The sequence below is a fragment of the Rhinopithecus bieti genome, unplaced genomic scaffold (assembly GCF_001698545.2).
Source record: "Rhinopithecus bieti isolate Rb0 unplaced genomic scaffold, ASM169854v2 scaffold_17701, whole genome shotgun sequence".
Taxonomy (NCBI): Eukaryota; Metazoa; Chordata; class Mammalia; order Primates; family Cercopithecidae; genus Rhinopithecus; species Rhinopithecus bieti.
Window position 1 is genome coordinate 246965 of NW_016808868.1, and position 19861 is coordinate 266825.

Sequence of the window (19861 nt, forward strand, 5' to 3'; positions counted from 1 at the left end):
AAAAAAGAAGACATATAGCACCCTGAATGTTTTTCTGCATAGAAATTTACTCTGCCAGATATCTTAGCTTATTGCTCTTAAGTTTTGCCTTCCATAAAGTCCTGGGGCATGGACACAATGCCACCAAATTCTTTGTAACTTTATAATGAGGATAGTCTTTTCTCCAGTTTTCAATACCTTGATCCTCATTTTCATCGAAGACATCATCAGAATGGCCTCTACTGTCCATATTTCTAACCACTTAAGTGGTCAGGACCACTTAAGTAATCTCTAAGAAAATTTAGACTTTCCTTACAGCTATTCTTATCTCCTGAGCCCTGTCGGAATCAACCTTAATGTTCCATTCATAGCAATGTGAGCTTTTTTCAGCATTCACTTCAAAACTATTCCTGCCTCTACTCATCACCCAGTTCCAAAGCCACTTCCACATTTTCACATATTTGTTATAGCAATATTCCACTTCTCTGGTACCAATTTCTTAGTCTGTTTTGTGTTGCTATGAGAGAATGCCGCAGACTGAGTGATTTATAAGAACAGAAATGCATTGGCTTACAGTTCTGGAGGGTAGGAAGTCCAATATCAAAGTGCTGACATCTGACAAGCACTTTCTTTCTAGGAAGGAAGGGCAAGAGAGAGAAGGGGTTGAACTTGCCTTTTATAATAGTATTAATCCCACCTATGTGGGCAGAGTCCTCATGGCCTAATCACCTCTTAAAGGTTCCACATCTTAATACTGTTACAATGGCATTAAAATTTCTTTTTTTTTGAGACGGAGTCTTGCTCTGTCACCCAGGCTGGAGTGCAGTGGCATGATCACAGCTCACTGCAACCTCCGCCTCCCGGGTTCAAGCAATTCTCCTGCCTCAGCCTCCCAAGTAGCTGGGATTACAGGCGCACACAACCATGCCCGGCTAATTTTTGTAATTTTTTTAGTAGAGATGGGGCTTCACCATGTTGGCCAGGTAAAATTTCAACATGAGTTTTTGAGGGGGCAAACATTCAAACCATAACAATCTGCACTTTAACAAGATCCCCAATGGATTTGTAATGCCTTAAAGTGTGAGAAACAATCGTTTAGGGGAAAGGGACCATAGGAGTGTCAAGATCTATAGGCTATAGGGTACCCAAAGTATCCTCAACGAGTTCTTTATTCTTTTCAGGAAAAATTAAAACTCAGTTCATTTGCATTATCCTTGTCACAATATTTCCAGATAATCTTCTGTTGTGCATGTATGCAATGATGTGCAAGTGTCCTAGACAGACATTTATGGCCCTCTGAATGCTTGTCCCTGTTTCCTTTATCACTAGTATTTGAGGACTTGTTCCTGTGTGTGTGTAGACCAGAATGTTGGGTGTCTTGGTGTTGGCTCCATTGCCTACCTCACAAACAGGAGAATATGATACATTCCTGGCTTTTGCATCATCTTTCCCCAAGCATCTTCCATCTTGCTGTTCTACCCTTCCTCCTTTGCTGATCTTTACTTGCTTTCCTTTACGTCTTGGCCCAGTGCCCTCAGTTGGAGGCAGCAGCAGATTTCTTCCCAGCCACCATCCTCATCAACTCTTGTTGGTGCTCTGGGTGGCTCCTCTTAGGTTCAGTGATCCTACCCACAGCCTTCGAACACATCGTCTTGTTTCAGTCTGAAGATTTGTAGCTGGAGTAATCAGCATGAGAAACAAGAGAGAGAAAAGTCATTCTAAAATTCTCAGTGCTTCTTAGAATGAAACATAATATTGTTTATGACTTTTAGTGGAGGGAAGAAATGCCATGAGTTGGTTCTCTCTTGTGTTGCCATATGATCTTTTTGCTAGTTATGTCTATTGGAGTGAGACTTTTTTTTTGCATTTTTGTATCCTGGTTCCTCTAAGAAGGGACATACTGAAACTTCACACACTTTCTCATTCCCTTTCCTCTATTTTTCCAAGTTCTTTCCTCAACAGATATTAGCCAGAGAACACACCTTTACACCACTTAACCATTCACCTAGATTTACTCTATTCTAGATTTCTTTCACTGCAATTTACAATTTACCAGCATTAGGCATCCGTTGAAGTCTGATGCTGAGGGTTTTTAAAAAATTACTTTTCTTGAATTATAACATACATACTAAAATGTGCACATGTCATAAATGTACAATTGAGTGAGGTTTCAGTAACTGATTACATCCATGAAACCAGCGCCCAGATTAAAAAACAGACCACGTTTAACAACTCAGGAGCCTCTACCTCCTCTGTAGTCACTACATGCCTCCATCAGTAGCCACTATCTTGACTCCTAATAGCATATTAAACTTCTGTTTTTATGCTTTATGTAAATGGCATCAAACAATATGGACATCTGACGAGGGCTGGCTTCTTTCACTCAATATTATGTTCGGCAGATCCAACCATATTGTGTATAAAGTCAAAGGTCATTAATTCTCATTGCTGTATTATTTATTCATTCTACCATTGATGATTGTGTGGTTTCTAGTTTGGGGCTATTATGAATAGCATTGCTAGGAAAATTCTTGCACATGTCTCTTTATGAAAGTACATAAGTATTTCTGCTGGGTATATACCAAAGATAAAACTTGCTGGGCGATGCTGAGTTTTAATGTATCAAGGCTGATTAGTTTGTGCACATCAGTGCCAAAGAAGTAACGTATGTGATTAGGCAAGTACATATGCATTTAGACACCCAAGCATGAGACTAAGAGCCAAGATCTTTTCTCCTCCATGTGAAAAAGGAACTCTTTGCCTCCCAGCAGTTTCTGAGCTCCTAGCTTATTCCAGCTTTCCAAGGATGCAGTGTTGATTGCTTTAGTTTATTTTATGATTTTAATGAGATCACTCTGCTGCTGCAATAGCTTTTCCAAGCATGACATGTCCTGGCTCCATAGTGAGAACTGAGTCAATTCTCAGCTGTGTGCCAGCAGCAGCTAAAAAATTGCTACTCATGATTTTCTGCTTTGGAATCTCCATCCTTAAGGGTAAATAGTAGAGGCAGGACAAGCCATAAGCCAAGGAGGTGGTCATCTGCATGCTGTCACTGGAAGCTCCGACTGGCTCTTAAATAGCTCTGTCATAAACACCCCCTTTCTAGAGGGCCTAGAACTCCCACCTTTTAAGGTATCATTTTAGAGTAGAACACTAAGGCAGGAGAGATGCCTCTGGAAGGATACTGCTGAAATTTGCTGATTTCTTGCAGGAAGACGGAGAGCCTTTAATTGTCTCCTAAGGGGCTAATAAGTCATAAACTCAGAAGTCAAAGAGAAGTCAGTGCTCAGGGCACAGGAACTGTAAGTTTCGATGGAGGTGGCAAGGCTAGGAGACTGCAGCAGCAGAGACTAAAGGGGTAAGAAAAGAACCTTAGGGCCAGTGAGAAGAAGATTCTAGGACTGGAGCAGACTCATTTTGAGGTCCCTTGAACACCTAGAAGGCAAGTCTGGGGTTAGGAGAACACCCAAGAGCAAAATGTCTGCTGAGAAGCCACTTGAATCTTTAATGATCTGCATCTCAGATTCTCTGATTTCATCTGATGAATAAAAAAAATTCTGATCTTTATATTTTAAAAAAATCTCTGCTGTTCGTACTTTTCTTATTATGCTAGTCTTATTTGGGTGTATTTTAACCATTTTTTGTGGGAGAGAGTAATGAGGCTATAATTTGATGCTTTATTCTCAACTCCAGACTGTTTAAGACTTTTCTGTTAAATTTATAACATTTTCTCTGTATTCATACATATGTATTATACATATCTATGTATTATATACACTATATATACACATATCTATATAATACATAGATTATATAGATATGTGTATATATAGTGTTTGATATCATTACTTTCTTTCATGATAGTGATTTTGAGGGAGGAAGACACATTCACCAACATTAAACAGGCTTAGAAATCTTTCTTGTTTCTACAAAATAATGCTTCAGAAACTCAAGTTTTATGGAAATGAAGAAAGTAGAAACTGTGTAGTACTCTGTATCTGGCTGTATGTTAAAGATATTGTAGGAGTTAGGGATGTCTGTTGCTCACAGTTTTGATAATAAAGGACAGGTTTTGGAAAAGTATTCTGATTATTTCTTATCAAATAACATTTAACATATGTATTAAAACATTCCTGGCCAGGTGAGGTGGCTCATGCCTGCAATCCCAATACTTTGGGAGGCCAAGGCAGGAGGATTGCTTGAGCACAGGAGTTCAAGACCAGCCTGGGCAACATAGTGAGACTTTGTCTCTACAAATAATAAAAAAAATAACCCGGTGTGGTGGTGTGAGCCTGTAGTCCTAGCTACTCAGGAGGCTAAGGTGGGAGGATTGCTTGAGCCCGGGAGGTTGAGGCTGCAGTGAGCTGTGATCATACCACTGTACTCCAGCCTGGGTGACAGGGCGAGACATCATCTTAAAAAAAAAAAAAAATCCCTATAACAAAATGTAGTGCTTGGTCATGGGATATGGCTTTGGAGAAATGGAGCAGAACCGGATTTTCTCCTTTGCATCTCTCTGGCTCCTCTCTCTACCTTCAACGAAGACTTATGAAGCAAAGAAATAGACTATATAACGAGACAACACTACATATGCAAAGACACTTTAAGCAATAAGAAAATTATAATAATATTCACAAAAAGGCTTATATAAGAATGTTCATAAGCTTTTCTCATAGTAGCCAAAAACTGGCCATGACTCAAATTTCCATCAATAGGAGAACGGATAAACAAATTTTAGTGCATTCATACAATGGAAAATCTCTCACCAATGAAAAGTGATAGACAGGAAACAGCAACAGGTCCCTAGCGAAACCCACCTTCAAGCCTAGAACAGCCTGGAGGCTGAAAGACTGGACTGCTGATTCTGGATGAAACCCGCGATCCAGAGGGAAAAATGCCCTTGTTTGCCCACCCCTTTCCCAACTGATTCTTTCTGAATAATGCCCACATGTGCACTGGGAGAATGGGGTGGAGTGAGCAGTAATTCACACCTTATGCAGCGGGAGGAGCCTGGCCTCTTCAGCTCTTCTGTGATCAACTGGTATTGAATCTATGAGGTGGGAGCCTGTTGGGCAGGACTCCCTTCTGGCTTTTCTGAGAGTTTGTTTTTCCTTTTCCTTTTTGCCCAGTAAGTTCCACTCTCGTCACCCTTCAATGTGTACCGCATGCCATAATTTTTCTTGCGTCCTGGACACAGGAAGCGCATTTGGCTTAGCTAGGAAGCCAAAATCCTGCATCAGAAGGAACAAGCTACCGATCATGCAACTTTATGGGTGAATCTCAAGGATGTTTTGTCAAACAAAAGAAGCCAAAATCAAGAGTACATACTGTGTGATTCCATTTATATGAAGTTCTAAAACAGTCTAACTTATTCTGTAGTGATAGCAATTAGAACAGTGGTTGACTAGGGTGGGAATGGGGGTGGAGTTTCAGCGGAGGTTGGCTACAAGGAGAACAAGAAACTTTCTGAGATAATGGGACTGTTTCAGATCTCAGATGAGGTGGTGTTTTCATTGGCCAAAACTCGTCAATGTCCTCTTATGATCTGTGCCTTTTACTGCATATAAATCATATTTCAGGAGCAATAATTTTAAAAGAATACCATAGTACGTGAGAGGTGGCAGGTAGTGGATGCCTCTGTTGTCCAGGTTATGCTTTTCTATTACAGCTGCAGCTGTGGGAGACAGTACTGAGTAAAGCCAGTAGTCAGAACTTTCTCCAATTCCAGGAACACGAAAAACCCATACTAAAGCACAGCCCACAATTCAGTGTTCCCGGGGTCCACTCTCAAGCCATGGGGAAAAAGAGACAATGGATAAATACTCTAGCCTGTCCAACAGACAATTCTGAAAAGTCTTTTGTGGGCTTTTAGTAGCCTTTGTGGAACTGAGTCCCTGTAAGGAGAATGAAGTACCCTCACGCTAGCTAGTTCTCATTGCCCATCTCACTTTTTCTTCTCCTTCACTCCCACATCCTGGTGTCACCGGTGGAGGGTGTCCAGGTTCTTGGCATCTTGAACAAAGAATTGGACAAAACACACAAACAAAGCAAGGAAATAATGAAGCAACAAAAGCAGAGTTTTTTTTTTTTTATACTTTAAGTTCTGGGGTACATGTGCAGAACGTGCAGGTTTGTTATATAGGTATATACATGCCATGGTGGTTTGCTGCACCCATCAACCCATCATTTACATTAGGTATTTCTCCTAATGCTATCCCTCCCCCAGCTCCCCAACCCCCAAAAGCAGAGATTTATTGAAAATGAAAGTACACTCCAGAGAGTGGGAACGGGCCTAAGGATAGGGGCTCAAGAGCCTGGTTACATAATTTTCTGGGATTTAAATACCCTCTAGCGGTTCCCATGGTTATTTGGTGTATGCCCTACGTAAATGAAGAGGATGAAGTAAAGTTACAAAGTCATTTACTCGGTGTATGCCCTGTGTAAATGGAGAGGATATTTCCTGTATAGCTGAAGTGTTTCCATTTGATTTAGTTCTAGGAAGTCCTTAGGTTCCCTGCCTCACTGGGATTCCTTCCCAAATAAACAACCTGCACCACTATCTCAAGCTTTGCTTTTGGAAGAACCCAAACTATGAAAGGCACCACAATGGGCAGGAGAGGAAGTTGCTGTGGTCCCTGTGCCAGCATTTTCCTGCTTCCTTATTCATCTCTGTCTCCCCTCTCCTTTCGTTTAGACATTTTCTATGACTACATTTTAGGAACAACAGAGGGGAAGGAAGGTGCATAAGTGGAAGGTTAGTAAGAGAAATCTAGGACAGGAGAAGAAGTAAAGGAGAGATTATTATATTTATATATGTATGTGTACACACACACACACACGCGTATATTCCCCATAAAAGTTGAGGGAAATGTTGAGGGAAGAGTAAGTTAAGAAAAGGCAATATATGAATTGGGATGTTTATCTATTACTGGTGAGAATGTAAGATGTTGTAGTCCCTATAGAAAACAGTTTGGCAGTTTCTCTAAAAGCTAAACACAAACTTGCCATATGATCCATCAATTTCACACCTACATAAATACCTAAAATAACTAAAAACAGATGTTATGTTCATACAGTATTATTTATAATAGCCAAAGGTGGAAATGACTGCAATGTCTATCAACAGATTAATGGATAAATAATATGTGGTATATATATTCATACAATGGAAATTATTCAGCCATAAAGGAATGAAGTTCTGATACGATACATGCTACAACATAGATGAACCTTGAAAATACTACTCTTAGTGAAAGAAGCCAGTCATAAAATATTATATAGTATATAATTCCATTTATATAAAATGTCCAGGATAAGCAAATCCATAGAGACAGTGAGTGGGTCAGTGGTTGCCAGAGGTTGGGCAGGAGAAGGAGCCAGGGACAAGTTGTGAGGAAGGGCAGTGGCTACTAATGGATGCAGAGTTTCCTCTTGCGGTGATTAAAATGTTCTAAAATTAGATTATGGTGATTGCTGCACCATTGAATTCATATTCCTTAAATGGGTGAACTTTATAGTATGTAAATTATCTATCAATAAAGCTGTTAAGAAAAACTAGTCCGGGCCCAGGGAAAGAAGTCAGCACTAATTTTAGGAAACAGTTTTCCCCATTTTAAATTTGGTTGGTAAAATCCAAGAATATTAAACAGTAGGGAGAGAATTATATGCCTATACTCACATGATATTTTCCCCAGATGTCCTATTTGCAGGATTAATGCATTAGTTCAATTATTTAACAAATATTTATGCATTAATTAGCACTGTGTGCATTTAGAGATGCAAGGGTGAATAAGACAATCATTGTTCCTGCTTCACCGATATTCTAGTGGAAGAAACCAAAAAAGGGGCAAGAAATGACAAAAGATGTTGAAAATCCCATAATAGTGTAAGTCTAGCTCCTACTTAAGAAAAATAAAACAGATATCTTTAAAAAAAAAAAGTGTACTGTGACACTTTGACTTGAGAGCTGTTTTCGGTGGGCAGAATTGGAGTGCCCCTACTATTCCACTATTGAGGTTCAGGAATGTAGAAACTTGTCTAATGCATGAGGGTGGTCCTTAATCAAGGCTTGTGTATTAACTGTACTTTCTTTTGTTCTCTATGCTTGATTCGCTGACATCTGGGGCCTCATCACTGATCAGAGGGACTGCCCCTTCCAGGGTTAGCTAATTCCTATCTCAGCAGACAACCATCCTGGGAGTATGCCTTTCATATGCAAACTAACCCGTCCATACTCTCCACCCCCATCTTCTACTACTTCTGCCTGGCTCTTACATCCAAGCCAATATTCCCCTGCCCTAATTACTCCAGGGCCAGGTACCAGCCAACTCAGGACAGCCCCTTCATGCCAGAGCCTCAATTATTCAAACTAGCCAATCCCAAACTTGATTATCCTGTCTTGCTCATTCCTTCCTGTGGAAACCACAAGAAAGAATAAGGACTCCTGGCCAGGTGCGGTGGCTCACGCCTGTAATCCCAGCATTTTGGGAGGCCGAAGTAGGCAGATCACAAGGTCAGGAGTTCGAGACCAGCCTGGCCAACATGGTGAAATTCTGTCTCTACTAAAAAATTACAAAAATTAGCCGGGCATGGTGGTGTACACCTGTAATCCCAGCTACTCGGGAGGCTGAGGCAGGAGAATTGCTTGAACCTGGGAGGCAGAGGTTGCAGTGAGCCAAGATCACACCACTGCACTCCAGCCTGGGCGACAGGGCAAGACTCCGTCTCATTTATAAAAAAAAAGGAATAAGGACTGCTGCATCCCTCCCACCCCATCCTTACTCCACCCTCCTCTGGGTGACCCTGGTGCTTCCTGCGTGGTGTGGCATGCTCCCTCCTTTTGGGAACTATGAGTAGCAATCTTTTCAATGGCTACTGTCTCATGATCTGTTGGCTTGGCTTCACCACACCTAAATTAATAATAAAACTTTAAATTTTAAAACAGGTCACTGTAGTTTAGGACAATTCTTCACAAATGAGAATACAGAGGAAGGGAACCAGGAGTCTACATAGGTGGATGCATTCTGCCAGGGCCTAAAGCATCAGATGAATTTGTTCTGTGTATAAAATGCAGGAACAATCAAAATGGATTCAATCATGCTGATGATGCACCCCTACAGATTCTCCAGAAAATATTTTAGTAAAAAACAAACAAAACAAAACAACTTGGACTTCTTTCTAGTTAGGTAGGTGGCGACTCCAACGTTAGTTTGAACATGTGATTACCCATTACAAGGATTTGATAAAGAACCTTACATTTGCAAAGTTAATAAGGTTGCATGTTAAATATTGAGAACCCACCAAAACTGAGGGGATCTTTTTCAAAAAGCCTGACATTTTCTCATTTGGATTTATTGTTTTCTTAGTATAAAATTTCTAGGGTAAAAAAATCCAAAAATCTACACAAAACATTCAGAGAAAGAGAGAAATAACACTTGAAATTTCCCTATCAAATAATTTATAGTTATCATTTTAGATCTGGCAAAAGTTGTCTCTCCATATTCGCATAACACAGAACTGCTTGATGAGGAGATGGGTAAATATCCACTGGGACCAAAGAATCTCCTGGCAGAAAAGAACCTGTGATCTCTATCTAAACTTCTTTTATGGTTTTGAAATGGTCAAGTGATACGGCTCTGAATGAGTGGAGGAACACCAGGGCTCTTGTCTCACGTCGAATTAGAAAAATGACCAGCGGACACACGTGGAGCAGTTTTAGGAGCCAGAGGGTTTAATACAGAAGGAAGGGAGAAGCCAAAAACAAGTTACCATACAGCCAGAAGGAGGAACCCAAGTGTGTGAACACCAGCCAGGTATATATGCAGAGGCTGGGGGGGAGGAAGGTGGTGTCCCTGATTTCATAGGGCTCAGGGTGATTGGGTTGACTAGGGCAAATGTCATTTGCCGAAGACCGGGAGAAAGGCTGCCCTGCCCACCCTGTTTTTAATATGCAAATTAGGGTCAACATGATCTTCTTAACACATGTGGGAATAATGTGGGGCGGCCATGTTGCCAGGAATCTGTGGGGCAAGGGCAAGAAGGCTGCGGAATCGCCATGTTGGTGGACCCTTAGTTTCTGATGTCTGTATTTGCATATCAAAAGGTTGCCGGCCTGGCTCAAGAGCCGGGGCTTTACTGAAAATTTTATGAGATGCTGTAAAAAACGAAAACTCCAGGAACCGTTTTTCCTCTCTATTTGCTAAAAATTATTTCTTAATAACTCCCTACCAACACTAATAGAGGTTTGTTGGAGAGAAGGACATCAAAGACCCCAAAGGGGACTCACCACAAGAGAAGGGAAGCCTTGATGGGTGATAGAGCCTAATACCAAGCCCTACATTGTGGATGGATTGAAATTCTGAAACAGTGCATGTGGTCCAGGTTGGAGACCTTTTCTAATTAAACATACTTTGGGGATGGATAACTGAGTTTGTGAATGTAACCTGGTTAGAGTTTAAGTAATTTGGTTAGAATGGTTTTGCCCTTCCATGACGGTTACTGTGGCCTGCAGAGTGTAAAGGTAAACTGAGGCTGGAGCCGAACCGGGAAATGAAGACACAAGGCAAAAGGCAGTGAAATAGCTTTATTAGGGCTTGCAGGCGAGGTTCCTCGGTCCAAGCGTGGGCAGGAAGTCCGCGCTAAGGGAGGAGGGTAGGGGCTCCTATAGCCTGAGAGGTAGGGAAGCTGGTGTGCAAACAGGGCCTGGGGGACTTGAAACTACTAGGGCAGGAGTTTCAGTAAGGGTCAGCGAGGAAGGGGTCTTTGGAAACCTGTTAACCGAAACTGCCTGTTTACGAACTTGTGGAATGCAGGTGAGCTGCGGGTCATGGGGGGGTGTGGTTGCCAAGCCAGAACTCTGACGCATGTAAGTCTGCGGGTGTGTACAAGGGTGAAGGGAGTCTTTAACAAAAGGCCTGCTACCCCAGGTAACGCCGCCATGTTGGGTCTAGATTCCTGCCTAACACAGAGATCTGGACTAAGGTAAGGGTCACAGCTTCCAAATAACATCTTTTGGGTGCCTTAAGGCAATACCAGCAAGAAATAGAGACTTATTAGGGATATGACAAAAATATCTGAGTACATCACATACATCACATGCATTTATTTATTTAATTCTATTTACTTATTTAAGCCTCACAAAATCTAATGAAATGGTTACAATAAAGAAAAAAAATCCTCCCACTTCCAGATGAGCTGATGAGGCACAGAGTGTTAAAGTAATTCACGGAGTCACTGAAAGATTGTGCTAAATTGTACTGTTCAAAAATACTCACTTTTCTCTCCACACACCTCCGTAAGATAAGTGCGTTTTTGCTCCATTGATTCGGGGCTTGACCAATGGATTTCACTTATCTATTGTTACAAAACTAGCTACCCCAAAAGTTAGTGGCTTGAAACAACAATGAACCATTTATTATGATTCTGTAGGTTTTCTGAGGCACAGGCAGAGGTTCTTCTATTTGTCTTAATTGCGTTCTCTTCATCTGCATTCAACTGGGATGTAGCTGAGGCTAAAATGTTCAGGATGATGTTTCATCCTTCAGGACTTCTGTTTACATGGCTTCAAATCATTCTGTAGTCCAATCTGGAATTCCTACCAGCGTGCCAGCTGTGTCCTAAGACAGAGGAAGTGGAAGCTATCAGCTTTTAAGACTTGGGCTTGAAAGTTGCAAAATGCCACTTCTTGCCACATTCTGTTGGTCAAGGCAAATTCACATGCCAGCTCAGATTCACTGGGTTGGGAAATAGCTCCACTTTTTGATGATTGGAGAAGCACATACATACAGGGAAAGGAGGCATTGATGGTAGTCATATACGGAGATGGAAACCATACCATGTAACTTGCTTAGTCAAAGGAATGAAAATGGACTTGACATCCAAGGACAGGCTATAAGTGTAACCACCCAATGGGTTCACCTGGCTTGCTGCCTAGACAGAGTCAATTTATCATGACAGGGGAATTACAATAGAGAAAGAGTAACTCACGCAGAGCCAGCTGTGCAGGAGGCCAGAGTTTTATTATTACTCAAATCAGTCTCCTGAATGGGGAGCAGAGTTTTTAAGGACATTTTGGTGGGTGGGGGGAAGCCAGTGAGCCAGGAGTGCTGATTGGTCAGGGATGAAATCATAGGGAGTTGAAGATGTCCTCTTGTGTTGAGTCAGTTTCTGGGTGGGGGCCACAAGATCAGATGAGTCAGTTTATCCATCTGGGTGGCACCAGCTGATCCATCAAGTGCAGGGTCTGCAAAATATCTCAAGTACTGATTTTAGGAGCCGTTTGGGGTGGGTCAGAGTCTTGTAGCCTCCAGCTGCATGACTTCTAAACCTTAATTTCTAATCTTGTGGCTCATTTGTTAGTCCCACAAAGGCAGTCTAGTCCCCAGACAAGAAATATGTTTGTTTTGGGAAAGGACTGTTATTGTCTTTTAAACTATAAACCGTAAACTAAGTTAATCCTAAAGCTAGTTCAGGCTACACCCAGAAAGGAACCAGGACAGCTTCAAGGTTATAAGCAACATGGAGTTGGTTGGGTCAGATCTCTTTCACTGTCTCAGTCATAATTTTGCAAAGTGTTTCGTAAGTGTGTTTGCGTAGTATGGCTGAATCTCTCACTGGAATGAACATTTCCCAGATTGAGATTGCCCCTTCAGTCAAGGTGCCATGGCACAGGCTCTACCATAACCCAGAGCCAGAAGCATAGTCAAAGCAGCTTAGTTGTAGCCACTCACATCAAATGAAGAATAAATGAATTTATTTGTTGTTGTAATTTGACATTTGTTTATTAGGCAGTATAACCTAGTGCTAGCTGATGAATACAGAGGTAGAGCTAGGATGTGAACTTAGGAAATGTAGTTTGAGAATCCAGGCTCTTAGCCACTACACTATATGTTTCACCTGGAAGCAATATTTCATCTTTGGATTCAGAAGGCCTTGAGGGTTCTGAGACAAATTGGGAGAACCAGGGACACTCAAAGAGAGACATTCTGCAAATGTGAAAAGGTAGGGCTACAGCAAAAAGTTTGCCTATTACAAGATGTGATCTAATTTATATCAGAAGCTAGACAAGTGGGCTATTCTGCTTATCCAACGAATCTGTGCAACACATTCCTCACCCCTACTACATCTTAACCTCCACCTCAATTAAAGGAGGCTTTAATTCCTACTTTCATTATTTACCACTTTTAAAAGTTTGAAAAAAATATTAAAAGTAGGTTATTCTGTAAGGGAGAAATATTCCTCATTTCAAATCAACATTAAAATTTTTTTTACTAATATTAAAGATTGAGAGAGAGATCTGCTAAACATTTAATTTTAAATATGGAGAGTTTTTTGTACAACAATCCAACGGGTAAGGCTCAGTTCTTGTGTTACCCAGTCTGTCAGCATTATGAGACAGAGTTAAGTACTCTTTATCCATTAATCACACTTCCTTCCTGTGGCTTCGGAGACACAATACTCTTGGGTTTCCTCCTACCTCCCTGGTTGTCTCTTCTCAGTCTCTTCACCAGTATCTCTTTTTAACCCTGCTCTCCATAACTGAGTGGCCTGGAGCCCTATTATCATTCATCTTCTCTCCTCTGTCTATACACAGTCTCTTGATGAACTCATTTGGTTTTTAAATACCTTAAATAATGTGTATATATTGATGACTCCAAAATGTATCTGCATTCCAGATCTCTCTCCTTAACTTCAACTGTTTATTTGACATCCAGTTAGATGTTATATAGACATCTCAAAATTACCGTTCCAAACTGAACTCCTGTTTCCCTCCCATTCCTGTCTCTGAAATTTGCCTTACTCGTGGCTTTTTTTCGTCTCAGTTGATGGCAGCCCTATTCTTTTCTTTTCTTTTTTTTTTTTTTTTTTTTGAGATGGAGTTTTGCTGTTGTTGCCCAGGCTGGAGTGCAATGCCACAATCTCGGCTCGCTGCAACCTCCGCCTCCTGGGTTCAAGCAATTCTTCTGCCTCAGCCTCCTGAGTAGCTGGGATTACAGGCATGCGCTACCACGCCCGGCTAATTTTGTATTTTTAGTAGAGATGGGGTTTTACCGTGTTGGCCAGGCTGGTCTTGAATTCCTGACCTCAGGTGATCCAATGGCAACCCTATTTTTTGGTGAGTTGCTTAGGCCCAACACGTTGGAGTCATCCATATTTCTCTCTTCAATACTCCATATTCAATCCATCAGGAAATTCTGTTGATTCTACCTTCCAGATAGAGTCATGCACCACATAATGATGTTTCAGTGACGATCCATGTGTACAACAGTGGTTCCATACGATTATTAATGCCGTATTTTTACCATACATTTTCTATGTTTAGATACATAAATACTGACCATTGTGTCACAGTTGCCTATAGTGTTCAGTACGGTCACATGCTACACAGGTTTGTAGCCTAGGAGGAATAGGCTATAGCATATAGTCTGGGTATGTAGTAGGCTATACCATCTAGGTTTGTGTAAGTACACTCTATGATGTTTGCATAGTGACAAAAGTGCCTAATGATGAATTTTTCAGAATGTATTCCTGTCATTAAGTAATGCACGACTGTATATCCATATTCTTCTCACTTTCCATCACCTCCCTATGATCCCTGGTCTGAGTCCTTGCCATCTCTCACCTGTTTATCTCAATTGCCTCCCATGGGCGTTTTTGCTTCTACCTTTGCACCCTTTTAGTCTACATAGTAAACAGACTGATCCTTTAAAATGTAAGATCACGGCACTTCTTTGCTCCAGTGATTTTCCATCTTATAGTAAAAGCCAAAGTCCTTACTTTGAATTATAAGACTGCTAGAGACTGAATATGTGCCTTCAAAATGCATATGTTGAAATCTAAACCCTCAATGTAATAGTGTTAGGAGGTGGAACCTTTGGGAGGTAATTAGGTCATGAGGGTGGAACCCTCATGGATGGGATTAGTGATGCTATGAAAGAGACCCCAGAGAGCTCCCTCACCTTCTGCAGTATGAGGACAGAATGAGAAGATGGCCATCCATGGATAGGGAAGCAGACAACAAATCTGCCAGCATCTTGATCTTGAACTTTCTAGCCTCTAGAACTTCAAGAAATAAACTTCTATGCTATCCAGTCTATGGTAGTTTACTATAGCAGTTTGAACTGACTAAGACAGAAAACTGGTACTGAGAAATGAGGATGCCGCTGTAACAAATACTTTAGAATGTAGAAGTGGCTTGGAAACTAGGTAAGGAGAAGGGGCTGAGAGAGTTTTGAGGTGTATACTAGAAAAAAACAGATTTTCATGAACATACTTTTAAAGGTGATTCTAGTAAGGGATCAAAGAAAAAAAGAGAGATGTAGAGAAAGCCCCTAATTTCTTAGAGAATACATAAATGATCATGAACAAAAGTTGGTAAAATACGAATGGTTAAGGTTATTCTGATGAGGTCTCAGATGGAAATAAGGAGCCCATTAGTGGAAACTGGAGGAAAGGACATTTTTGTTATAAAGTGGCAGAGTGCAGGGGAATTGTGTTCATGTTCTACTGCTTTGTTGAAGATAGAACTCACGAGTAATGAAATTAGGTATTTAGCTGAAGCTATTTCTAAGCAGTGTGTTGAAGGTGTGAACTGGCTTCTTCTGACTGCTTATAGTAAAATGCAAGAAGAGAGAAATGGCCTGAAGATAGAATTGTTAAGCAAAAATGGGGCAGAGTGTAAAGATTTGGAAATTTCTTGACCTATCTATATGGTAAAAAAGGAAAATACTTAGGGTCTAGCCAAGTGACCATTTGATAATAGATGTGAACCACAAACGTAATCAGCAACCCCAGAAAGAAAACTGCCACGTTGAACTGAAGAGGAGGAATAAGGAGGGAAGGAAAGAAGAAAGGCTGTTGGACTTCTTGGATTTGACAGGGCAGGACTACAGAGCCATCCAGCTTTGAATGTGCTCTGTTCTTCAAGACAAGGAAGAATGACTCCAAAAGCAATTTCAAGATCCTCAGGGATGCCTCTCCATTTCAAAGGTAAGTAACATGGCCTTGCTTTCAGCAGGCCAGACAATCTCCTCACAGGGGTGTTGTGGGTGGGCCTGTAGCCCCAGTGAATCCAGAAGGCAGAACCTCCACCCCAGTGTGATTGGATGGCAGAGCATCAAGCCAAAGAGGATTATTCTTGAGGTTTAAGATCTCATGGAGGTTTCCTTGTTAGGTTTTGGACTTGCTTGGGATCCATCACCCCTTCCTTTTTTCCTCTTTCTCCCTTTTGGAATGAAAATGTCTATCCTATACTTGCCCAAACAATTGAGTTTTGGGGAAACACGTAGCTTGTTTGGCTTCACATGTTCACAGCTGTAGATAAATTTTATCTCAGGATAAATCATACCTTGAGTCTCACCCATATCAGATTTAGATGATATTTAGATGAGATCTTAAACTTTAGACTTTAGAGGTGATGCTGGAATGACTTAAGAGTCTTGGGGCTGTTGGGAAGGAATAAACGTATGTTACATGTGAGAAGGACGTACATTTTGGGGGGCTGTGGCAGAATGTTATATACTGAATGTTTGTGTGCCTCTACAATTCATATGTTGAAACTCTACCCCTCATGTAATGGTATTAGGAGGTGAAGTCTTTGGGAGATAATTAGAGTTAGATACGGTAATGAGGGTGGAGCCCTTATGAATGGAATCAGTGCCCTTGTAAGAGTCACAAGCAAGCTTGCTTCCCCTCCCTGTTCTCTGCCATGTGAGGATAGAATAAGGAATCAGCACTCTGCAATCTGGAAGAGGGACCTCACCAGAAGCCAGTTAGGCTGGCATCCTGATCTTGGACATTTATCTCCCAAAACTGTGAGCAATACATTTCTGCTGCTTATAAACCACCTGGTATATGGTATTTTGTTATATCAGCCCTAGCTAACTAAAATAAAGACTCTATATGTGATCTGGTTCTCATCACTGAGGATCTCATCTTGTATTCTAAGTGCAGACATAGATCCAGACACATTGTAGGTATTAGGTTGGTGCAAAAGTAATTGCGGTTTTTGCCATTACTTCCAATGGCAGGAACCGCAATCACTTTTGCACCAACCTAATACATAGCTATCTGCTGAACAGATAAATGAATGAAGCTATAGGGAGGTTCTTTAAACGCCAAGTCCTATACAGGTTAAGAACTATTTCAAAATGTACTGTTTCTTTTTGTTTTTAGTTGGAAGTCCAGCAAGATGTGTTCATATTTTTTTACAAAAGCTGGTAGGAAGTAAAGATGAAGAGGAATTTGGCCTACCTCACCAAATTCTTTATGTTCTTCTGTTCCCAGGAATGGGTTGAATGAATTCAGCAGCCCTCAGCTACACTTTAATGGCACGTGGCCACATCTGGCTTCTCTGAGCTCACACAGCTGTTCTGTCAAATCCCTGCGGGTTTATGTCCCCTCCTCTTCTAGGAAATTGCACTGCCTATTGGCAATTAGCCCTAATGAAGCAGCAGGAGTTTCCTGAGGGGAATGCATTGCTGACAAGTATAATTACTATTAGCAGCTGTGGGGCCTCTGGCTCCATGAAAGTAACCCATCCACCTGTCAGAGTGTGCAGCAGGACTGCTAAAGCTGCACCTAGCAGCCGGTCCAGCACTCTAAGCCAGGCCACCATGTGATGAAAACAAGAGACTGGCATTTGGAAGCCAACTGAGAATATTTACTTCAAATGTTCGGATTTCTGCAACCCAGCTGCATGGGTTGTGGAGCCACAACAAATCAGCAATTAACATTTTTCAGTTCAATGCAATCATTGTCTTTTTCAAGCATCCATAATGCCTGCCTATACTTAGAAAAGAGTAGGTGTCCCCACAGGGATGCAGGAGATTCTAATTATATTTATTTTTTGCCAAAAAAGAAAGAAAATTAGTTTTGTTAATATTTAATAACTGCTTGACATTTGTTTCTTTACTGGGTCAGTGTATGAGACCTTCACATCCCACTTCTGAGAGGATTTAAAATTCTATAGTGATAAGGGGCTTATAATGACTCCCATTTGTTGACATATTTCTATGGTAGATTACATATGGCTGCAAATTCTTTTCCACTTTTGAGAAGTAGATTCTAATCGCCCTCCCGCTTAAAGCTTGGCTGGTTTTAGTGACTTCCTTGCTCAATAGACAATGGTAGAAGTGGTACTATGCCAGTTATGGGTTTAGCCTATCCAAAGACTAACAGCTTTGGCATTTCCCTTTCAGAACTTTGGGGCAACTACGTTGTGAGGAAGCCCAAGCTAGCCAAATGGATGGGCTGTGTGGAGAGAGCGAGGGATGTCTATCTAGCCCCACTGCTTCATCCCCTAGATAATCAAATCATGCCAGCTGAGGCCCCAAACATCGTGGAGCAGAGATGAATTGTTTCCATTGTGCCCTGTCCAAATTCCTGACCCACAAAATTTTAATATTTAATTAGTGATATATTATTGCTTTAAGTTTCTACACTTTGGGATAGTTATATAACAGTAGGTAATAGATGTAATTCCATTTTTTATGAGCCTAATTGAGAAGATTTACAGATTAAGTTTAAATGAACTCTTGAAACACTGATAAAGGCCTCAAGAGTTTTCTACAAAGAAACCTTAGATGGATAAAAATACCAAGACTAATACAAGTAAATGGAAGAGCTGACACTTCTCCTACACTTAGAACTAAGCCTTCATCAGCCAGTCATATTCTGAGGGAAAAATAGTGGCAATCTTACCAAATGTAACTAGAAGTTATAAAATATTGAGATTATTAAAGAAGACCATCTGAGAAATTAATATACACCCACAATCATTAAAAGTGTACATCACCCTGAGTGTATATTAGCCTTGAGAAATTAGCTAATGATAACATGAAGCTATCATGATTAGCAAGGCATTAAATGCTAAGTGCTCAGGATATGAAGCCAAACTTCTACAATTCAATGGCAGAAGTGTTTTTTTTTCCTTAATCATGAACAAAAATCAAAAGAATATCTAGTTTATTTTATATCATCCTCTAAAAATGTCAGCTTTTATGTCTTTTACAATTCCTATATATTAGTACAATAGTTGTGTGTAAAGTTTACATATATATAATCATATACACGAGGGTGTGAAATGTACAAATGCAAATGAAAGAATGATAAAACACACATTCATGGACCTGCCAACCAGCTTCAGAAATAAAGCATTACCACTAACTTAGAAGCTCTCTGGAGACCTTTTCCCTGAACCCTAGGTGAACACTGTCCTGGATATTGTGTTAATAATTAGCTTCTTTGCTTCATAGGTTGTTTTTTTTTTTTTTAAATCACACGTGAATGTATCTCTAAGCATTGTTTAGTTTTCCCTGATTTGAATGGTAGCAAATTGAATCTATACTGTATGTATTCTTCAGTGACTTGGCCCTCTCAATTAAACTTTGTGTCTTTGACACTTGTTCATGTTAATGCATGTGGCTATAGTTCATTCATGACCAGTGTTGTGTAGAATTCCAGTGTATGTATATGCCTCAGTCTTATTATCTTTTTACTGGTGATGATGAGTTGTTTTCAGCATTTTGTTCTCAGGAACAAGGCCACTGTGAGCATTTTTTCTATATCTCTTGGTATGTATTCAAGGAGCTCTCTAGGGTATATACCTGGAGATGAAATTAATAGGTCATAGATATGTGTACGTTCAACTTCACTTTTTAAAATCTGATGGGCTTTTGCCAACAGTAGGTGAAAGTACATGTTGTTTTCCATTTTGACAACCCTTGATATTATCTGACTTTTAAATTTTGCCAATTTATATTTTCTAACCAATTTTGCCTATTATATTTTCTAACCAATTTTTTTCTGGAGTATAAAAATGTATTGACTTTTGTATTTTGACTTTGTGTTCAGCTATCTTGTCAACTATCTTATTAGTTCTGAT